Source organism: Schistocerca cancellata, chromosome 1 (genome assembly GCF_023864275.1).
Source record: "Schistocerca cancellata isolate TAMUIC-IGC-003103 chromosome 1, iqSchCanc2.1, whole genome shotgun sequence".
In the NCBI taxonomy this organism is placed as follows: domain Eukaryota; kingdom Metazoa; phylum Arthropoda; class Insecta; order Orthoptera; family Acrididae; genus Schistocerca; species Schistocerca cancellata.
In genome coordinates this window covers 879,166,535-879,188,519 of record NC_064626.1, presented here as the reverse complement: position 1 = coordinate 879,188,519, position 21,985 = coordinate 879,166,535, and the positions used below count along the sequence as shown (strand labels likewise).

The following is a 21,985-nucleotide window of genomic DNA, read 5'->3' as shown; positions in this document are numbered from 1 at the left end:
TATTAATACACCTATCTGCAGATCAAGTAGAAAATTTATATGTTACTATAATTCTCATGCTGCCAAATGTAATTAAATAATATACTATTTTACCTATACAGTTCTAAATATATATAAAAAACTTTATAATTAAATTAGCAATAACAGATTTTTAAAAAAATCAATCTCTCTGTACTAATGTAAAAGACATTACAGTTTTGTAAAAGAATACATGATCCTTTCCAAACAAAGGACATCATCGTCAAATGTTACGATATATCATAGCATCTGTGACACCCATATGTTTGTAAGCTCTTTGTATGGTGTGTGGTGCGTGGTTGGAATGATTTCAGCGACAAATCTAAAGTGTACAGTGAGGACTATTACGTGTGCAACAACGAGGATGCAGTGGGAATGCATTTACATCGATTGGATGAACGTTATGGAAACAATCACTCGAAACCGACGTTTCACGTAAGTCACATGCAACGAAAATCAGCAACGCAACCATCTGTGTGTGGCGAGTTTGTAATTATGTTTTATTTATATTTTAGGACAATTAATCTATAAAAACACACCAAATGTCAGATAGCAAGCGTGTAAACCGTCTGATGATGAATCGCAACGATTCGAAACCGGAAACGGTTTCCTTTGAATAAAGGAACTCAAAGCAAATTTGTGGCTGGTTGCTGTCCTAACACCATCAACATTAATCATTTCATTTTTTCAAACGCTTCTATTCTCTTCTTGTCCAAGCTGTTTATCATCCATGTTTCACTTCCATACTTGGCTACATTCCAGAGAAATACCTTCAGAAAAGACTTAAAGTTATATTCGACGTTAACAAATTTTTCGCTGGCCGGGGTGGCCGAGCGGTTTTAGGCTCTACAGTCTGGAACCACGCGACCGCTACGGTCGCAGGTTCGAATCCTGCCTCGGACATGGATGTGTGTGATGTTCTTAGGTTAGTTAGGTTTAAGTAGTTCTAAGTTTTAGGGGACTGATGACCTTAGAAGTTAAGTCCCATAGTGCTCAGAGCCATTTGAACCATTTGAACAAATTTTTCTTCCTCAGAAACGCGTTTCTTGCCATTGCCAGGCAACATTTCATATTCTCTCTGTTTCGACCATCATCAGTTGTTTAGCTGTCCAAATAGCAAACCTCATCTACTATTTTTAATGTCTCGTTTTCTAATTGCCTCAGCATCGCCTGATTTAATTCCACTACATTCCATTATCCTTCTTTTGCTTTTGATGATTTTCATCTTATATCCTCCTTTCAAGACGCTGTCCATTCCTTTCAACTGCTCTTCCAAGTCCTTTGTTGTCTCTTAGAGAATTACAGTTTCATTGGTAAACAAAAATGGTTCAAATGGCTCTGAGCACTATGGGACTCAACTGCTGTGGTCATCAGTCCCCTAGAACTTAGAACTACTTAAACCTAACTAACCTAAGGACATCACACACATCCATGCCCGAGGCAGGATTCGAACCTGCGACCGTAGCGGTCGCGCGGTTCCAGACTGTAGCGCCTAGAACCGCTTGGCCACTGCAGCCGGCTCATTGGTAAACCTCAAAGTTATTATTTCGTCTCACTGATGTTTAATTCCTACTCCATATTATTCTTTTTGTTTTACTTTCCTGCTTGCTGAAAGTACAGACTGAATAACAGCGGGGATAGGTTACAATCATATCTCACTCCCTTCATTGACTCCCTCTCTTTCATGCCCCTTGGCTCTTACACCTGCCCTCTCGCTTCTGCACCCTTTTCCTCCCTTTATTTTAGCCCTGCTAACTTCATAATTTCAAAGGGGTATTCCATTCAAAAGCTTTCTCGATGTCTACAAATGCCATAAACGTAATTTGCTCTTCCTTAACCTGTCCTCTAAGAAACGTCGTCGGGTCAGTATTGCATCGCATGTCCCTACATTTCTCCTGAATCCAAACTGATCTTCCCCAGAGTCCGCTTCTACCAGTATTTCCGTCCTTCAATAAACAATTCGTGTTAGTAGTTTGCAGCCATGCCATATTAAAAAGATAGTTCGGTAAAATGAACACCTGTTAGCACCTGTTTTCTTTGGAATTGGAATTAAATTCTTCTTGAATTATGAGCGTATTTCGCGTGTCTCATTCCGATCACCTTCAAGAGTTTTGTCATGATTGACTCTCCCAGGGCTATCAGCAGTTTTGACGGAGTGTAGTCTTTTTACGTCATCATTCTACTTTCATAAAAGTTATACCCACCTGGCAGCAACTATTCTCATCTTTAAGTTTCCAGTTATGATTCTGTAAACTGAAGTGACAGACATTTTGACGCCATATGCAATTTCCTCACGTGTTTTTCGTCGATCCTCTCTCAAAATGTCACTAACAATAACCTGAGAGTGTAGTCTGTTGTAGTTATCCTTCCGCTTCTTGGTTTGTCCTCAGTGCTTATCTGACCTTCATAGAAACTTGCAGACCACCGTGATACCGTGCCAAGATCCACTACACTATTCCCGTATACCTCTCTCAAAATGTTGTAAATTTCCGTTGGGTTCTTTCCGCATAGGGACACGACTTTGACGTAGGAACGCGCGCTCACTACGTGTAGTTCGCTTAGACTCAGTTTCAGCGTCAGTTTTAAAACTGAATTACTCACGATGCAGCCACGCGAACAAGCATACATAAAGTAACCTCTGGCGTGCCACAGGGGAGTGTTATGGGACCATTGCTTTTCACAATATATATAAATGACCTAGTAGATAGTGTCGGAAGTTCCATGCGGCATTTCGCGGATGATGCTGTAGTATACAGAGAAGTTGCAGCATTAGAAAATTGTAGCTAAATGCAGGAAGATCTGCAGCGGATAGGCACTTGGTGCAGGGAGTGGCAACTGACCCTTAACATAGACAAATGTAATGTATTGCGAATACCTAGAAAGAAGGATCCTTTATTGTATGATTATATGATAGCGGAACAAACACTGGTAGCAGTTACTTCTGTAAAATATCTGGGAGTATGCGTGCGGAAAGATTTGAAGTGGAATGCTCATATAAAATTAATTGTTGGTAAGGCGGGTACCAGGTTGAGATTCATTGGGAGAGTCCTTAGAAAATGTAGTCCATCAACAAAGGAGGTGGCAAACACTCGTTCGACCTACACTTGAGTATTGCTCATCAGTGTGGGATCCGTACCAGATCGGGTTGATGGAGGAGATAGAGAAGATCCAAAGAAGAGCGGCGCGTTTTGTCACAGGGTTATTTGGTAAGCGTGATAGCATTACGGAGATGATAAGCAAACTCAAGTGGCAGACTCTGCAAGAGAGGCGCTCTGCATCGCGGTGTAGCTTGCTCGCCAGGTTTCGAGAGGGTGCGTTTCTGGATGAGGTATCGAATATATTGCTTCCCCCTACTTATACCTCCCGAGGAGATCACGAATGTAAAATTAGAGAGATTAGAGCGCGCACGGAGGCTTTCAGACAGTTGTTCTTCCCGCGAACCATACGCGACTGGAACAGGAAAGGGAGGTAATGACAGTGGCACGTAAAGTGCACTCCGCCACACACCGTTGGTTGGCTTGCGGAGTATAAATGTAGATGTAGATATACGACCGTCACGCCTAAACTCTCGCTCACAACTGGCTTGATCACGCCATCATAACGGTCGCGCATGCGCAGTGTGCAGGGCTTTTGAAATGATGTTCGTATACAGGCTTGCATTCGACTCCGTGCACCATAGTTCCGCGCAGCTTGCAGGAGTAGGGTCGTCGTAGCTAGTTTAGGAAGTCTGCCCAGCACTGCGGACTCTGGTTGTGCACTGAAGGGAACGAGAAAATAGGCTCGCGGTTCTTATTGTCTACATCGATTTGTGCAGGGCCGGATTTACACGTAGCACAGGTAAGTGGACAGTAGCATGCACGTTAGGTATCACAGGGTGCGTGCGCAATAGCGAGCTGCGGTGTTGACGTCAAAGCCGACTCTGCCACGGCTCAGCAGCCTGCTGCTGCCTCCAAATTTTGTAATGTCGTTGCGTTTTTGAGTGACTACAAGGTTCTTTATGTGAGTTAAGTTCTTTTCGATCAGTAATGATTAAGTGCAGAGCTACACTGCAGTTATCATTGTATTGAGGGGTTCTGAGAATGTCTTTTTAATTGAGGCACTGAAAACCACAAGAACCGAAATCACAGATTTGAAGTTTTGCGAAAAGTAGATTTTTGCGAAAATCAAATCTGTAGGCAAACCAACAGTCTCATAGGTCTGACTTGTTTTTTAACAAATTCTCAATACCATATATCACCTATGAAAACGTAGTGTACCCACTTTGTTGCGAAATGTTATTTAATATTTAGGATTATATTTATTATTAATGTCAATTCACAAAATTTCCATACATAGGATACTGACAATAATGTCTTTTAACAGTTCTAAACTTCGTAAGTAATGGGGAAATAAAATGAGAACATAAGGAACAGATACTAAAAGCACCTCATACACAATTACGTCGGCCGCTGTGGCCAAGCGGTTCTAGGCGCTTCAGTCCGGAACCGCGCTGCTGCTACGGTCGCAGGTTCGAATCCTGCCTCGGTCATGGATGTGTGTGATGTCCTCAGGTTAGTTAGGTTTAAGTAGTTCTAAGTCTACGTGACTGATGACCTCAGATGTTAAGTCCCGTAGTGCTTAGAGCCATTTGCACCAATTAAACACACAGTTACGGACCTCCTTGTCATCATTCTTATTTAGCACGTTCTGTGGCTTGAGGTTAAGAGAAAACTGTTGATATACTTTCGATTACAAAGTAGTGCAACTAATACTACTGCGTACGTGATGCAAACGCTAAATTATGTCGCCAACACTAGATGACAACTGTGCAGTGTAGTGCAACAATACTATGCTTTGTGAATTGGGCCCTTATGGAAATGAAAATCCGAGAAGTTGGTCGGACACCATTTCATGAATGTTCATATATACAGTGTGGGCCTACTGGTATAGGTATAGCTGGTTCACCATAAGTTCCGCAGATGTCAGGAGCCTGCATACATGCTACAATCACAAAATCGATGAAAGTGTGCTTTAGACTCTCATGGTTCTAGTACCTCATTTGTTTTTAGTTAAAACTAATGGTTTGATTTATCATCGCTTGCTGTACTAACCACTGAACAGAACGAAAGAAAGGAAGGCATCAAGTTTCATGTATTTCCTGAGAAAAACTTGTGTGTCCTCAATACTTTTGCAGATTTGCATTGTGAAAGGAATTTGAAAATTGAACTGTTGCATCTTTCTCCGAAACGCATGCTGATGCGGTTGCAGCACTTACTTTTATCCTTACATATTTACTACGCCTAACAACTCCAAATCTATTTAACACGTCAAAATCTTCATCTTTCTCTATAACATTACTTTCTACAACTCCTTTCGCGACCTAGTTAACTACTGCTATCTGTTTCAGCGCTTCTCCCACTAACATATGCCTGCTTGTGATAATGATTTTCCATTGACTCTTTCTTCGTCGACTGTTGTTTTTAGTACGTGTCCCATTTTCTCTCTCCCCTTAGTTTTAATCCGTTCTGTAGCTCCACATTTGAGATGTTTCTAGTTTTTTTTTCCAACTGCCACATTTCACTGTGTTGATAGCCACTATTACGTCAAGACTTGTCAAAACCAACCCTGGCCCCTGTCAATCTTTTTGGATTTTTTTTCCCCTTGGGGTTGAAGGTTTATAGCTCTCAGGCTTTTCCATTTACAATCGCATCACTCGCTATTAAATTAGAATCTGTCCTGCGCCCAAAATCTCACTCCTATCATGGCTGATATTTGGGTACCTTTAATCATACCTTTTCCAGATGAACTCATTTGCACTCCCGGTCTTTTGTATGTCAAGACTTGTTTGATGAGAAATAAGATAATTCTGCTTACTTTTCGAATTATCTGACTCAATGATGGTCAGCAAGTAGTTACTTAAGTGTAATGTATGTGTTGGCAGACTCAAATCTGTTTAGTCGTAGATGGAAAATTGCTACTTTCTACTAATCAAATGTTTTATCATTTCTCAACCATCTTCTTCTAGGCGCCTTGTAGCGGTTATTACAATCTTTTATCGAGAAGCAGTGTGATATGTTCCACAAATCAATTTGTTTAGCAACGCTGCATATGTTTAGCATACAGTTCCTGCAGCCTTACTTCAAGCCAATAAGAAAACCTAAGTACATTCATATTCAGTATTTCCAATACCCACACTCACCTGTGTCGAACTTCGTGAAGTTTCAGCAGACACGATGCTGAAGTAATGGAATCCCTGATGCATAGGGTCGAAAATGAGAGTAGACGCCACTGAATCAGTGAAATCGGAATCCACATTCCGCGATATCCTTGACAGTAGACCACTTGACGAAACACGTATGAGACTAAGGCTGTCAGTTAAATGAAGTTCTCACTGTACGAGACACCTGGTTACGCAGTTGAATAGACTAGCAACGGAAATCAATTTGAGGTCAGCGCTGATCACGGCTTCACCAAAACAGCTATTGCCGACCCTGATTATCGTTGAGAGCTTGTATAAGGCAACCAGCTGCTCACGCGCATTCGTAGAGCCCTTTGCATCGCGACCATCTCGTCATACTGCAAGAATGATCGAATGTTCCATAAAATGCATTGCCAGCGCTGTTTAGACGCCTTCGATGTGATAAGAACAGAGGACTACCTGAACGGTCTTTTGTGTGGCGCTAAGCCAAGGATGTCCACTCAGGCGCTCTATCGAGCAGCGAGATGCCGCTCTTGCTGCTGACAGCACGGGGTCTGGGAAAGGAAGGAACGCTAGAGTTTAACATCCCGTCGACAGCGAGGTTTTTAGAGACGGTGCACACCCTCGAATTTTTTCAAGCATGGCCGGCCGGAGTGGCCGAGCGGTTCTAGGCGCTACAGTCTGGAACCGCGCGACCGCTACGGCCGCAGGTTCGAATCCTGCCTCGGGCATGGATGTGTGTGATGTCATTAGGTTAGTTAGGTTTAAGCAGTTCTAAGTTCTAGGGGACTGATGACCTCAGAAGTTAAGTCCCATTGCGCTCAGAGCCATTTGAACTTTTTTTTTTTTTTTTTTTTTTTAAAGCATGGGGAAAGAAGTCGACCGTGCCCTTTCAAAGGAAGCATCCCGGTATTTGCCTGGAGCGATTTAGGGAAAGCACGGAGGACCTAAAACTGAATGGCCGGACGCGGATTTGAACAGTCCTCCTACCGAGTGCAAGTTCAATGTGTTAGTCATTGCGTCACAAACTCGATACGGTGTCTGGGAGATGGAGAGCTTTTCTCTTCAAGAAGCGGCAGACGCCATGTTAAATGCTTGTGGCCCGAACTCATTCTGCTGACGACAGCAGTATCGTAAATTGAAGGTATTATCACTTGCAATTTAATTTATAATGAACAAGTAATGTTGTGGTGACTAATTCGAAATATCGTAACTTAAAGAGTCAGTAATACTGATTTAAGTTGTTCAATACTTAACGAAGAATGTGATTACAGCAAACGTAGTTACAATTCGATTATAATGTAAAGAAAACAGCTGCACGCAAAAACACCACGGAAGAAATGTAACTGCGAACTAAATGAGTGAACTAATCATTGGTCACTGTATTCTGCAATGAAATAACTCTTGCGAAACACTGAGAAACCAAAGCTGCGCGGGATTAGCTTAGCGGTCTAGGGCGATGCAGTCATGGACTGAGCGGCTGATCTCGGCGGAGGTTAGAGTCCTCTCTCGGGCATGGGTGTGTGTGTTTGTCCTTAGAATAATTTAGGTTAAGTAGTGTGTAAGCTCAGGTACTGATGACCTTAGCAGTTAAGTCCCATAAGATTTTTGAGGAACCAAAACGTAATGGAAATCAGTTCAGAACAGATTTAATGTATTTCCTTCTCGGAGTATTTGCTTTTCCTTTCATAAAACCCTCATTGCTAACAATTTGTGGACACAGTTCTTCCGCCCCTATTAAAATACAGCCATCAATCAAGTTGCCTTTGGAAAATGGTTTCAAAATGACGTGTATGTTTTGAGAAATCTTGTTGCCTATTTTCACAGTTGAGCCTCTTCCTGGATGATGTGGATTCCACAAATAATCCTTTATCAAAACATATCAGTTTACGTTAAACTGTTGATCCACCTGTGAGAGACAGTTAGGTGTTCATCCGCGAGGAAGTTAAGGGCGCACATCTGCGAATAGTGTCCTGCCGGGAAAAATACTTTAATGATGAGATCGATCTTCGTTTTGATGACCACTTTACTTCGATACATGCGGACACTTAAAATTTCGTTGTTGCTGCCCTCTGTGCTGCTCAAAGTTTTAGAAAATCCGTACATGAATGTGACCATTTCTCTGTCTCTCTCTCTCTCGCTTGCTCGCACACACACACACACACACACACACACACACACACACACACACACAGACCTTGCGTTTTTTTCTGAATTATTCTTTTCTTGTCTTTATACAGTTCTGACGATCAGAGCCGCTCTTTTATGCATGATATATGGAGATGAAACTCTCAACTAGTAAAATCGTATGTAATTGTTGGTGGTGGCTCCAGCCGCCTGGTCGGAAAGGGTTTTATTCCGCAGCGCCCAGGATGATGATGACGATGTTTGGTTTGTGGGGCGCTCAACTGCGCGGTTATCAGCGCCCGTACAAATTCCCAACCGTTGCTCAGTCCAGTCTCGCCACTTTCATGAATGATGATGAAATGACGAGGACAACACAAACACCCAGTCAGCTCGAAGTAGGTGAAAATCCCTGACCCCGCCGGGAATCGAACCCGGGACCCCGTACTCGGACGCGCACAAGAGCCCCTTTCCGAGCGGATATATTGAAAGTAGTCTCTTATGTCCTTTTGTGGAATTTTAGGTGTATATAATGGTTCAAATGGCTCTCAGCAGTATGGGACTTAACTGCTGAGGTCATCAGCCCCCTAGAACTTAGAACTACTTAAAACTAACTAACCTAAGGACATCACACACATCCATGACCGAGGCAGGATTCGAACCTGCGACCATAGCGGTCGCGCGGTTCCAGATTGTAGCGCCTAGAACCGCTCGGCCACCCCGGCCGGCCGGTGGATGTAATGGATACGTGGCTAATGTGCTGTCTTTGTATTGTATGATGATGCCCGCAGCTCGTGGTCTTGAGTTTAACGTTCCTGCCTCTCGATCCTTGGATCCCGTTTCTATTCCCGGCCTGCTCGGAGGTGCCAACCAAGAAACCCAAGACGCTGCGCTCAAATAAGGCGATGACGATGCTCAAGGTGAAGGCGTCCGCCAAAGAGAATAAGTAAGGGTTGACGGACGATCGTATGCTCACGCCCGAGCCTTAGCTCTTCCCCCCTTGATCCTCTCGTGGCGCAAGAAAAAAATGGCTCTGAGCACTATGGGACTTAACATCTAAGGTCATTAGTCCCCCAGAACTTAGATCTACTTAAACCTAACTAACCTAAGCACATCACACACATCCATGCCCGAGGCAGGATTCGAACCTGCGACCGTAGCAGTCGCGCGGTTCCAGACTGTAGCGCCTAGAACCGCTCGGCCACCGCGGCCGGCTGTGGCGCAAGACGGTCCGGTTGTTGGGTATGCCCGTCGCGCGCGCCGCCACTGACGCGGAAACACGGCAAGTGCCATAACTGAATATCCCTGGAATTTCACCCAGTGGAAGAGGGGTCAAAGTAAGCGAACATGTCTCTCAGCATATCCATAGATACTAGACCGTTTCTGAGAGAACGACGGTCAAAGTTTATAATTTAGGTATTTAGGTGCCTTTCAGCACTCGCTAATCTCAGCCGAAGTGGTGGCAGAGTGGCTAGCATCGATGTCTCTCATTTTTGTGCCCTGTGTTCAAAACCCAATTATTGTTTTATCTATTTTATTTTATGTATTTGTTTATTTTTCATTTATATACCCATGTCTGTAGAAGGTTACTACAACAGTGTTTCTTATCAAGTTACGGGTAAATGGGCATTATATTTATTGTAAAATTAAAACTCGGTTTCAAAATAAGTGTCATACATTTCTTATACAATATATGTGCGTATGAGTTTTTTGGAGGAGTGGTTACAATCTTTCTAAATTCTCATATTCTTATATTTCATTCTTATATCAATTCTTATATTAATTCTTGTACTTTATTCTTATGTTTATTCTTCAGGAGGATTTGATGCATTTCCTTGGATGACACCGATCGTAGAAAGATTTCAAACATAAAAATTCCGAACACCGTAAGCATCGCGCGAAAGCAGATTTGCCACAGTCTCATTTCTTCTTATGAATCCCACTCGGTAAAGAAACGCCTTTAATTGCTGAAGGTTTCACGTGTTGGTAATAACTTCGCGCCAAACCACACATAATGGATCAGTTTACCGAAAACTGGTGCTTGCAGTTGATTATGAATCAAGATACAGTACATGCATTTCATCGAAAACAATTTCAAGTAATTCTCTCATTCATTTATTGTTCCTTTCTCTTTTTCATTCACCAGACATACAGTTGGTAGACTAATAAGGACAGCGATATTTCAGTATACATTTGAAAACATTGGTGTAGTAATTTTCTACGGACATGAGTAGATAAATGAAAAACAAAAATAAAAATAATAATCGGGTTTCAAACGCGGGGCGCAAATCTGAGATGTTGCGATGCCAGCCACTGTGCTACTATTTTGGCCGAGATTATCGTGCACTGAAAGGCACCTAAGTTACGTCGAATACTTTGGCCGTCGTCTTCTCAGAAATTGTTAGGTACCTACAGATAATACGCGACACCCCTCTTCGAATAAGCGAATTTTCTGAAAAATTGGGTTATCGCACTTGCCGTGTTCTCCTCGTGAGTGTCTGCGTTGTCATTTCATCTCACCCTCATCGACGCGCAAGTCGCCGAAGATGAGACGAGTCTTTGTATGTCCATCTTTCAGAGACGGTTCGAGATCTCGGCTGTTCAGTTGGCAGGTGATGTCTGAAGTGATCGCTGTCTCAAAAATTTAAAAAATACCAGTCTTTGAATGCTGGCCCTTATTTTGACCGGAACAGAGGCTGAAATCTTCCCACAAGTCAGTCAAGAGGCCTGAAGATGGCGTAGTGTATCGCTGATAGCCCACGATCATTTTTTTGTATGCTGATGATGGTGAGAATGGAGAGGGTGAAACCAGGTGCCGGCACTTAGCTCCTCTCCAACGGTGTAGCCAACTAAACGTCCCCATCCGACGGACGAATTACCATTAATAATACCACAGGTCCTCACTTCATGAAACACTGTGGAGAGGTTTGGAATTTCATCCAGGACATTGGTGCGAAGTCCGGTAATCACCTTTCCTCTCCTTGTATGCCAAATATCGACATGTAAATTTCATTCATCCCCCACCAGGATTCGAACCGGCGTACCTCCGAGTCGAGCGCCACAACACAGGCGTGTGTTAGTGACCTTTTTTACGCGTTAATCATTGCCCCCCCCCTTTTTTCCAATTACGGAGCAAAATGTGTGTGTGTGTGTGTGTGTGTGTGTGTGTGTGTGTGTGTGTGTGTGTGTGTGTGTGTGTGTGTATATGACAGACACAGAGAGAGAGAGAGAGAGAGAGAGAGTGAGTGAGTGAGTGAGTGAGTGAGTGAGTGAGTGAGTGAGTGAGTGAGTGAGTGAGTGAGTGAGTGAGTGAGTGAGTGAGTGAGTCAGGAGTCGGGAGTCGGGAGTCGGGAGTCGGGAGTCGGGAGTCGGGAGTCGGGAGTCGGGAGTCGGGAGTCGGGAGTCGGGAGTCGGGAGTCGGGAGTCGGGAGTCGGGAGTCGGGAGTCGGGAGTCGGGAGTCGGGAGTCGGGAGTCGGGAGTCGGGAGTCGGGAGTCGGGAGTCGGGAGTCGGGAGTCGGGAGTCGGGAGTCGGGAGTCGGGAGTCGGGAGTCGGGAGTCGGGAGTCGGGAGTCGGGAGTCGGGAGTCGGGAGTCGGGAGTCGGGAGTCGGGAGTCGGGAGTCGGGAGTCGGGAGTCGGGAGTCGGGAGTCGGGAGTCGGGAGTCGGGAGTCGGGAGTCGGGAGTCGGGAGTCGGGAGTCGGGAGTCGGGAGTCGGGAGTCGGGAGTCGGGAGTCAGAGTGGGCAGAGGTCGCAAACCGAGACCTGGCCATTGTGTTTACATCACCTTGAGGAAAAGGGAGAGAAGGTGAAATATGTAGCAAACCAAAAACAAAGGAAAGTATAGTAGTTCACAACCAAAAAGCAACAATTGTGTTTTTTGTTTATTTATTTCATTTTTATATTCATGAACAACCAAAGAAGAAGACCCATGATTAGCCGTGCCGGCCGGTGTGGCCGAGCGGTTCTAGGCACTTCAGTCCGGAACCGCGCGACTGCTAAGGTCGCAGGTTCGAATCCTGCCTCGGGCATGGATGTGTGTGATGTCCTTAGGTTAGTTAGGTTTAAGTAGTTCTAAGTTCTAGGGGACTGATGACCTCAGATGTTAAGTCCCATAGTGCTCAGAGCCATTTGAACCATTTTTGATTCGCCGTGCTAAATGACGCTTCTAGCGCGTAATGGACATTGAGGAGAAAAGTGAAATACAAAACAGTAACAGACACGGCGGGCCCAGGAAAGCTGTCACTTGCTCACTCTTGATAAAGCCACTGTGATGTTTGTGAGGGTTTCTGGTCACGTTGGTCTGACAACAAAGGTGGCCGTTGACGCTGCTGCCAAGGCTGCAGTCCTCGTACCTCAGCCTTCAAGTTCTTACATTCCCTTCGATGATCCCTGTGTTGCCGTCTGTTGGCAGGTGGTGTCACTTTGGTGTCGTGGGATTTCCTACCGTGGGGTTTCCTACCGTGTGGTTTCCTATGAGCAGTGGCACACTAAACCTGTCAGAGGCCCGGGCCGGCAAAACAAATCGAGGCTCCCCCTGCTGTCCCCACCCACCCTCCTCACCACACAGGATTTCTCCGAGAGTTTCAAACGCAAACGGAAGGAAATCCCACATTGCTTATCATCTTCATTTTATGTCGTGATAATTGACAAGGTATGACGTTATTTTACGTAACTCTGAAAGTGACTGCTCTCGTAATCTCGTTACTTTTATTTAATAGCTATGTTGCCCCTTATACGACAGAAATCATTACATGATTTCTGTTGTTCGAATCTATTCAAAAAAATGGTTCAAATGGCTCTGAGCACTATGGGACTTAACATCTGAGGTCGTCAGTCCCCTAGAACTTAGAACTACTTAAACCTAACGAACCTAAGGACATCACACACATCCATGCCCAAGGCAGGATTCGAACCTGCTACCGTAGCGGTCGCTCGGTTCCAGACTGTAGCGCCTAGAACCGAACGGTCTTACAGTTAGTAATTAGATAAAGATTTACGCGACAATGGGCGTGTTCATCTGAAAGAAATTACATAATATTTCCCTATGGTTAGATGCGGCGTATAAAGTGTCGATAACTAGTGTGTGGTTCTTGATGTCTCTACAGATGATAAAATCCGTTGCTTAATATAGATGACTCCATCAAAGTTCATCTAGTTGGTATTTCATCTTTATAAAATGAACTACACAATAATCAGCTGAAAAATGCTCCTGTTGGAGCACAATAAAGGCAAATATGATCGTCTCTGACAGAATAGTGGGCAACCAGCTGTCTGAGTCCACATTCCGCCATGACCAGCGTAACAAAAAGAACCGATTATCGATTTTAGAGTTCAAATTTTCAAAGATGCCAGCAGATGAAAGGTTAACGCTGAACGACAGCTACAGACGCCGGTTGTTCTGAACTGACGCGGAAGGAGAACAAAATCAAAAGGCCCTCGACTGACTTTTGCAGTTCTTCAGCCAGCAGGAGACACCTCTTTATCTTGCTAAAAAAAAAAAAGTAAAGACACTGACCTCAGACCAAGCTATCAGAAACAAAGTTAACCCGTCCGATAATCTACATCGGAAACACATTTAGGGCACCTCCTTTTTTTCGTAACTGCTCTAGCATGTCACATTAATTAATGGTAATGTTGTCTCCTGTGCCATCACACGGTCTGTTAATGGCTTTCGGTATACATCAAATAACTTCTTTACCGCGGTCAGATACTAATCAAACATTACGAGACAAACACAAAACGCTTGATCGACCATAATAAAAACTCAACACTTCCACAGTTTGCTGGTTGTGCAATAAAACTGTGCGGCTGCTTTTCGTAGAGAAAGTGAGACGCACAGTCTCCAAATGCAGTCGCTGTAGCACGCTTTTTTCCAACCCTTAATGACCATGTGTGGAATATCAAGCTTGTTGGGAGAATAATGCATGTAAATCATAGCTCTTGCAGAAACTAATAAAAGATATGACATCTGCTACACTAAACAACTACATGTCGTTTCATATCCTTAAATGAAAGGAACACTTTATTTCCGGAGACAGAACAAATGAAATAGTTGACAGTGCAGTATTTCGACACTCAAGAAGGTACATACTGCGACTACTACCGGAATCTGGCCGTCGATCTAAGCTATTGCGTAAGATCCATTGTGGACGCACTCTGTGTAGCAACATTAGTCTTAACCATAGAGAGCTCTCCTGGCTATGTGCCAGAAGTGGGATTAACGCACACTGTTTGCTTCGTTGTATCCTCAATAATCACAATCCCACCTCAGATACGGCTTGTCTTCACCAGTATCGCATTGGAGACCCTGTATCTTTACGCTGTACGTTGTACTGAAGCTATACCCACCCTTGTGCTGTCAGTGAAATCACTTGCTTCGTAACATTAGAGAAGTTACTCATTTCCCCGCGATCAGGTACAAACTTCCCAGCCCGATATCATCCCCCCTCGTCCCCAGACACAGCGACCCATCTGTAATCGACAAGGTATGCCCATGCAAGACGGAGCTCGACCCCCATCGAAGCAGGAGAGTGTTCGATGTTCTGAAAGAGCACTTTGTGAACCGCATTCTGGCTCTGGGATACCCAGAGGCCACTGGTATTCGCCTTGATTGGCCGCCATATTCTCCGGATCTGAACACATGCGACTGCTTTTTGTAGGGCTCACGTTCCTCGTTCCTTCCCACTCACATAACACACTGCGAACTGACCACGAATGACTTGCTTAATGCATTAACATCATAGTCATTTTAGCACCAGCCTAACCATCGCCATCTATGTCCTATGGAATGTCACGAAAATAAATCATTTTTGTTGTACTTAAATCCTTTTATTTCAACCTTTCTAACCATAAAAAGCTATGTATATACAACTTTAAACATGGCCGTGAGGCAGCAAACCTACGAGCATATGACAGGTATAAAACAGCCAAAAGGTTGCAACAACATATTACTTTTACGAGGTTTCGTCAGGTGTCTTCATCAGAAAATTCACGATTACCCAGAAAGTTTATTAATATGCACATAGAGAAAATTAAAGGAGAACCAGTTTTTGTCGGAATATCGATGGTGTCGATGACCTTCTGAATTGCTGTTTTCAGTTCAGCAATGGTTTTGTGGTTATAGCTGTACATCTTGTCTTTAATATAATCCCGCAGAAATTAGTCGGAGAATATTGCGGCCAATCGAGGCCAAAGCCAGTGGCCACTGGGTACTCCAGAGCCAGAATGTGGTCCCCAAAGTGCTCCTCCAGGACATCAAACACTCTCTTGCTTCGATGGGGTCGAGTTCAGTCTTGCATGAAGCACACCTTGTCGAAATCAGGGTCACATTGGATAACAGGGATGAAATCATCTTCTGAATCCTTCACGTACTGTTCGGTAGTCACCGTGCCATCAAGGAATATCGCTCCAGTTATTCCGTGACTGGACATGACACATCACACAGTCACCCGTTGAGGATGAAGAGACTTCTTGACCGCGAACTGCAGATTTCTCAGCCCCTCAAATGCGCCAATTTTGCTTATTGACGATCCCATCCAAATGACAGTGGGCTTCGTCACTAAACCAATCCCATCATGCCCCGTGGCCAACCGTGTAGTTTGAACGTGGTAACGCAAACCGTTCAGAAGTTATGATGATTTTATTTCACATACTTCAATAGTTGTCACCCTGTAAGAACACTGTTCTCAAATGTAGTAACTGAGGAACGAATTTAAGAGCAGTAATGCTCTCGTCAGGTAAAATACTTTGAGATTAAAACCACGTAAAATCCAAGACACTGAAACCGACATAAAGCTGGTAACTGCCAGTAAAACTGTAGCTTCATGGAGTAGCACAGCATACGCCGTTGAAGGATGCGAGAGGCAGCAGTCACTGGAGGTGGTATCCCACGGAGAGGCACACGTGCGTAAGTTGCCACTACTGGGAAACAAACAGGTCGCGCCTTCCAGTAACAATCGAAGATAACAACTGCTTAATGTTTTGAAAAATATTTGAAATAGCATATAAGTGTTCATCTCAAATATCAGTAGCCAGTATTATGTAAAATGACAAATTACATAGGACAATGCAAGAGCAAATATTAAGTACGTTTTTACGCGAAACGATTACAGTCTAATAAATGAAAAGGAGGAGAGAATGATATCTTGGAGTCCGAGGAAAAAAGGGGACTCAACATAGGCATTTTTAAGTAACCGCTTTGAACTATTAAAAATTTTTATTACGTAATTGCAATATTGCATTAAGAATGAAACCATCATTAAGAGAAAGGTCTTTGAAGATTTCTAACTCTTCAAGAATATTGAGCCTAAAGCCTTTCCTCTTTGTTTGCAGATATCGAATAGTGCGAACAGTGCATACTATGACCAGTGGTGGATACATATGATTGGCGCCCCCCCTCCCCTTGCGGGGCCGCCCGCATTGCCACCCACGCCGCCCCCGCTAGTCAGCCCGCACGCTATTCGTTCATTTCTTTCAAGTCAGTCGACTCGACTGAATCGAGTTATCGAGTAGTTGTACTTTCTTATGCAGCACGCGCGTCCACGTAAATCGTATTTATACGTTTCTGCCTGGCCCATAGATAGCTAACACGTACCTACGAGAAAGGTCCCGACCATGGTCGTGATCTCGATACGTTATTCTGTCTGGCATTTGTTCGAGAAAAGTCGCGAATATTCTACTATTTTGTGATTAAAAAGAGACTAGTGGGAGAGATTCTTCAATACAAGCAAACGAGCATAAACGCTCTTAATGGTCGTGATTCTGTTATGCAAGCGTTGTGCACACGCACGAAATATCTGCTTGTCTACTTGCATCTATTGCTACAGTAGAAAGAAGTTTTTCAACATTGCGGCGTACAAAGACATGGCTGAGGTCGACAATGGAGGAGGATCGACTTAATGCCTTAGCTCTGTTGAACACTCGTCCTGTTACTGATTGTCTTATTGACAACGTGATTAACCAATCTGCCAGGAAGAATAGGCGCATAGAATTCATCATTTAAAAAAGAGAACCACAATTTTAACTTTTTTATATCATAAGATGGCATTTTCTTGTGTATGTGTGTAATTGTCAAAAGATGGTTCAAATGGCTCTGAGCACTGTGGGACTTAACATCTGAGGTCATCAGTCCCCTAGAACTTAGAATTACTTAAACCTAACTAACTTAAGGACATCACATACATCCATGCCCGAGGCAGGATTCGAACCAGCGAACGTAGCGGTCGCGTGGTTCCAGACTGAAGCACCTAGAACCGCTCGGCTACAACGGCCGGCGTATAACAATCACTTACAACAAAACTTTCTTAAACTTTGCTTGTGACTCGATTATTTTTTATTACGGTTAAAGAAAAGGTAGCTCAAGATTAGCGCCCCCTCACTGAGATTTTTCTGTATCCGCCACTATGATCCAAAGTTTCTTCAAGATAAGTTAAAAGATATCTTACGCATTTCAAAATAGTTATTCAATTTCTAACAGTCAGAATCTTGTTAGTAAAATAAAATACTTATATTGAGCTCAAAATGCTAAGTTATTTTCGTTTGACATTAAAAATCTTTATACAAACTTACTTGTCCAAGCAACTTTGGACATTGTGGAAAAAAATTATGTCTTTTCAAAAAATAGATTTGTGATGAGCGGATTACTGATCTTGAAGAGTTAGAAATAATCGTGTATTTTTTGATGAAGACACCCATTGTCGGTGTCGAAACCTGGTAAAGGTAAAATTTTGTTGCAACCGGTTCGCAGTTTTATGCCTTCATGTGTGTAAATATTTTAATACCTTAACCTGAAGAACAGCAACACTGCTCCTCCTGTGCGTGTTTGTGGGGGTGAGGGGGGAGGGGAGGGGTCGGTGGCAATGATTGATATCGAGAGATGCATTAGTACTAAAAAAATGTGTGTGAAATCTAATGGGACTTAACTGCTAAGGTCATGAGTCCCTAAGCTTACACACTACTTAACCTAAATTATCCTAAGGACAAACACACACCCATGCCCGAGGGAGGACTCGAACCTCCGTCGGGACCAGCCGCACAGTCCATGACTGTAGCGCCCTAAACCGCTCGGCTAATCCCGCGCGGCTGCATTAGTACTACGCAGTCGCAAAATTCTCCGGAATATGAGAGTCAACACCATCCAGCTACAATACTGACGGTTTATGGAATACTAGTTACGTTGGAAAAACTTCAGGGTATGCTTGGCTTATGTCTTTGTGATTAGGGAGTAGCACCATAAACTCCTACGCGAAACCAGGATCGTGAAATTTCTCGTTACTGCTTAGAGTGAGGTTCATCACACTTTCTGGCATGCCCCTCACTAGAGTTTATTGAGCCCTTCTGTAATTCCATTGCGACCTCTTATTAGACTCATTTCAACGTCATCGTGATAGCGTTACGGAGATGTTTAGCAAACTCAAGTGGCAGACTCAGCAAGAGAGGCGCTCTGCATCGCGGTGTAGCTTGCTGTCCAGGTTTCGAGAGGGTGCGTTTCTGGATGAGGTATCGAATATATTGCTTCCTCCTACTTATACCTCCCGAGGAGATCACGAATGTACTTTCCGGCAGTCGTTCTTCCCGCAAGCCATATGCGACTGGAACAGAAAAGGGAGGTAATGACAGTGGCACGTAAAGTGCCCTCCGCCACACACCGTTGGGTGGCTTGCGGAGTATAAATGTAGATGTAGATGGGTTCTTCTTACTCGGTAAGGACCTCAAGCTAAGTCATAAGCTAAAAAGTGCGTCGGATGAGTGTTTTGAAAGTGCTAGCCTAAATATATACGCTGCGCAGACTCGTATTCCTAGCGATTACGGTACTGAGGTGTTTTCTTTTCTTCACTTTCATATTGGTTTATGTGGCCCATCCAAAACATTTCATCGTCATGACTTTCTCTGTTCTGCCCTTTTTTGTCTGACAACGCCGCTGTGCTGGATTTACTGCTCCTGAGGCTCATACGCTAAACACTACAAAGATTGTCCACTATTGTAAGGATTCTGCCGATTTCCTCAACATGTCCTCCAGTTGCCACCACCAAGCGAGGAAAGACCAATATTTATTAATTTATATATCAACTTTCCGTATCGAATTTTCATTCCTTACTCAGTGAACACACTATAGGATGTTGGAGTATGCTGGTTTGTTTGTGAACTAGCATTGAGATGAGGGGTTAAAAATTGGAAAATATGTACCGGAAGGAGTCTCCACATTCTGATTTGTCTTACAAACAAAGAAACTCCAGAAACCATTGGTTAGAGGTTGGTTTTTTATGTAATTTTTGTTTTATTGCTCTTAAAATACTGCTGCAGTCTTTCATAAATAATAAGTTTTAACTTACGTTTGCCTATTCAGTAAATTACTTTTTTCTGAAGTATAGTCACCAGCTGAAAAATGCTCCTGTTGTAGCATAGAAAAGGAGAATGTGCTTCTCCTTAAAAAAAAATCTGACATAACAGTGGGGAATCCACTGCCTCAATTCTCGTGTCACCTTCCTCACCAAAAACATTGGCATGTGAACATACATGCACTTTTTTAACACAAAACATTCTAAATCCTTTACCCAGTCTCTCTGTGTAGAGAAGCCTTCATACTCAGCGTCTCCCTCTCACTGCAATGTTTATATATGTCGCTCTCCCTCTCCTTTTTCTCCCATTGGGACTTTCTCCTGTCTGTCTCTCCTACTAACACTGCCTTCATTCCTTTCGCTGGTTCTTCCTTACCACATATTATTCTGTCTCTTTCACTGTCTCTCTGTCCCACTGACATAATCTATGTTCCGTTCTATTTTCTTTTCCACTACCTCTGTCTCTTTCTTTCTTGCTTGTATTTTGCTTATCTTTCTCTTCATCCACCAATGTCTCCTCTCCACACATGTCCTTGTGAATGGATTGTCCGGGGTTTTGACCACTACACTGGGCAATTTTAGTGCGTGGTTGAAGGGGATGGGGGAAAGTGGTCAATTTTTTTCTCGTTAAGGTCGTCTGTCTGGGTAGGTCAAGAGCCGTTCCCACCGTTCAAAACTGCGTATGGTCTCCACTTACCTCTCTTTTTCATTTTCACAGTCTCCTCTCTCTTTTGCCCTCAATGCTTCTATCTCCAACCATCTGTGCCCTTCTCTTTTATTGCCACTATCTCTCACTGAGCATCAATATCTCCGCTCTCTATGGCTCGCACTGCTATTGTCTTCATCAATCGCTCTTTATCCTTCACTGCTACATTCTCTCTCCCACCGTCTCTCTCTGCCATTGGCACACTCTCTTCTCTCTTCCACCATCACCATGTCTCTACTACTCTCTTTCATCACAAAAGTCGGAATGAGGATTGAAGCGGCTGGTTACCCATTTTTCTGTCAGAGTCTTAAAGAGTATCATATTCTCATATTTTGGGCTCCAACAGGACCATTTTTCAGCTGGTTCCCTTCTTTTCCCTATTACAGTGGGGCGTGCTGATTATACACTACTGGCCATTAAAATTTCTACACCAAGAAGAAATGAAGATGATAAACGAGTATTCATTGGACAAATATATTATACGACAACTGCCATGTGATTACATTTTCACGCAATTTGGGAGCATAGATCCTAAGAAATCAGTGCCCAGAACAACCACCTCTGGCCGTAATAACGGCCTTGATACGACTGGGCATTGAGTCAAACAGAGCCTGGATGGCGTGTACAGGTACAGCTGCCCGTGCAGCTTCAACACCATACCATAGTTCATCAAGGGTAGTGACTGGCGTATTGTGACGAGCCAGTTGCTCGGCCACCATTGACCAGACTTTTTCAGTTGGTGGGAGATCTGGAGAATGTGCTGGCCAGGGCAGCAGTCGAACATTTTCTGTATCCAGAAAGGTCCATACAGGACCGCAACATGCGGTCGTGCATTATCCTGCTGAAATGTAGGGTTTCGCAGGGATCGAATGAAGGGTAGACCCACGGGTCGTAACACATCTGAAATGTAACGTCCACGTTCAAAGTGCCGTCAACGTAAACAAGAGGTGACCGAGACGTGTAATCAGTGGCACCCCATACCATCACGCCGGGTGCTACACCAGTATGGTGATGACGAATACACGCTTCCAATGTGCGTTCACCGCGATGTCGCCAAACACGGATGCGACCATCATGATGCTGTAAACAGAACCTGAATTCATTCGAAAAAATGACGTTCTGCCATTTGTGCACCCAGGTTCGTCGTTGAGTACACCATCGCAGGCGCTCCTGTCTGTGATGCAGCGTCAAGGGTAACTGCAGCCATGGTCTCAGAGCTGATAGTCCATGCTGCTGCAAACGTCGTCGAACTGTTCGTGCAAATGTTTGTTGTGTTTCGAACGTCCCCATCTGTTGACTCAGGGCTGCACGATCCGTTATAGCCATGCGGAAAGATGCCTGTCATCTCGACTGCTAGTAATACGAGGCCGTTGGGATGGAGCACGGCGTTCCGTATTACCCTCCTGAACCCACCGATTCTATATTCTGTTAACAGTCATTGGATCTCGACCAACGCGAGCAGCAATGTCGCGATACTCTAAAGCGCAGTCGCGATAGGCTATAATCCTACCTTTATGATAGTCGGAAACGTGATGGTACGCATTTCTCCTCCTTACACGAGGCATCACAACAACGTTTCACCAGGCAACGCCGGTCAACTCCTGTTTGTGTATGAGAAATCGG

General features: G+C 43.9%; 1 protein-coding gene across 1 annotated transcript in view; it reads left to right on the top strand.

Annotated features, from left to right (window-relative positions):
- LOC126190448 (uncharacterized) overlaps positions 1–21,985 on the top strand; it is a 167,523-nt gene that overhangs the window by 75,813 nt on the left and 69,725 nt on the right. The window lies entirely within an intron of this gene.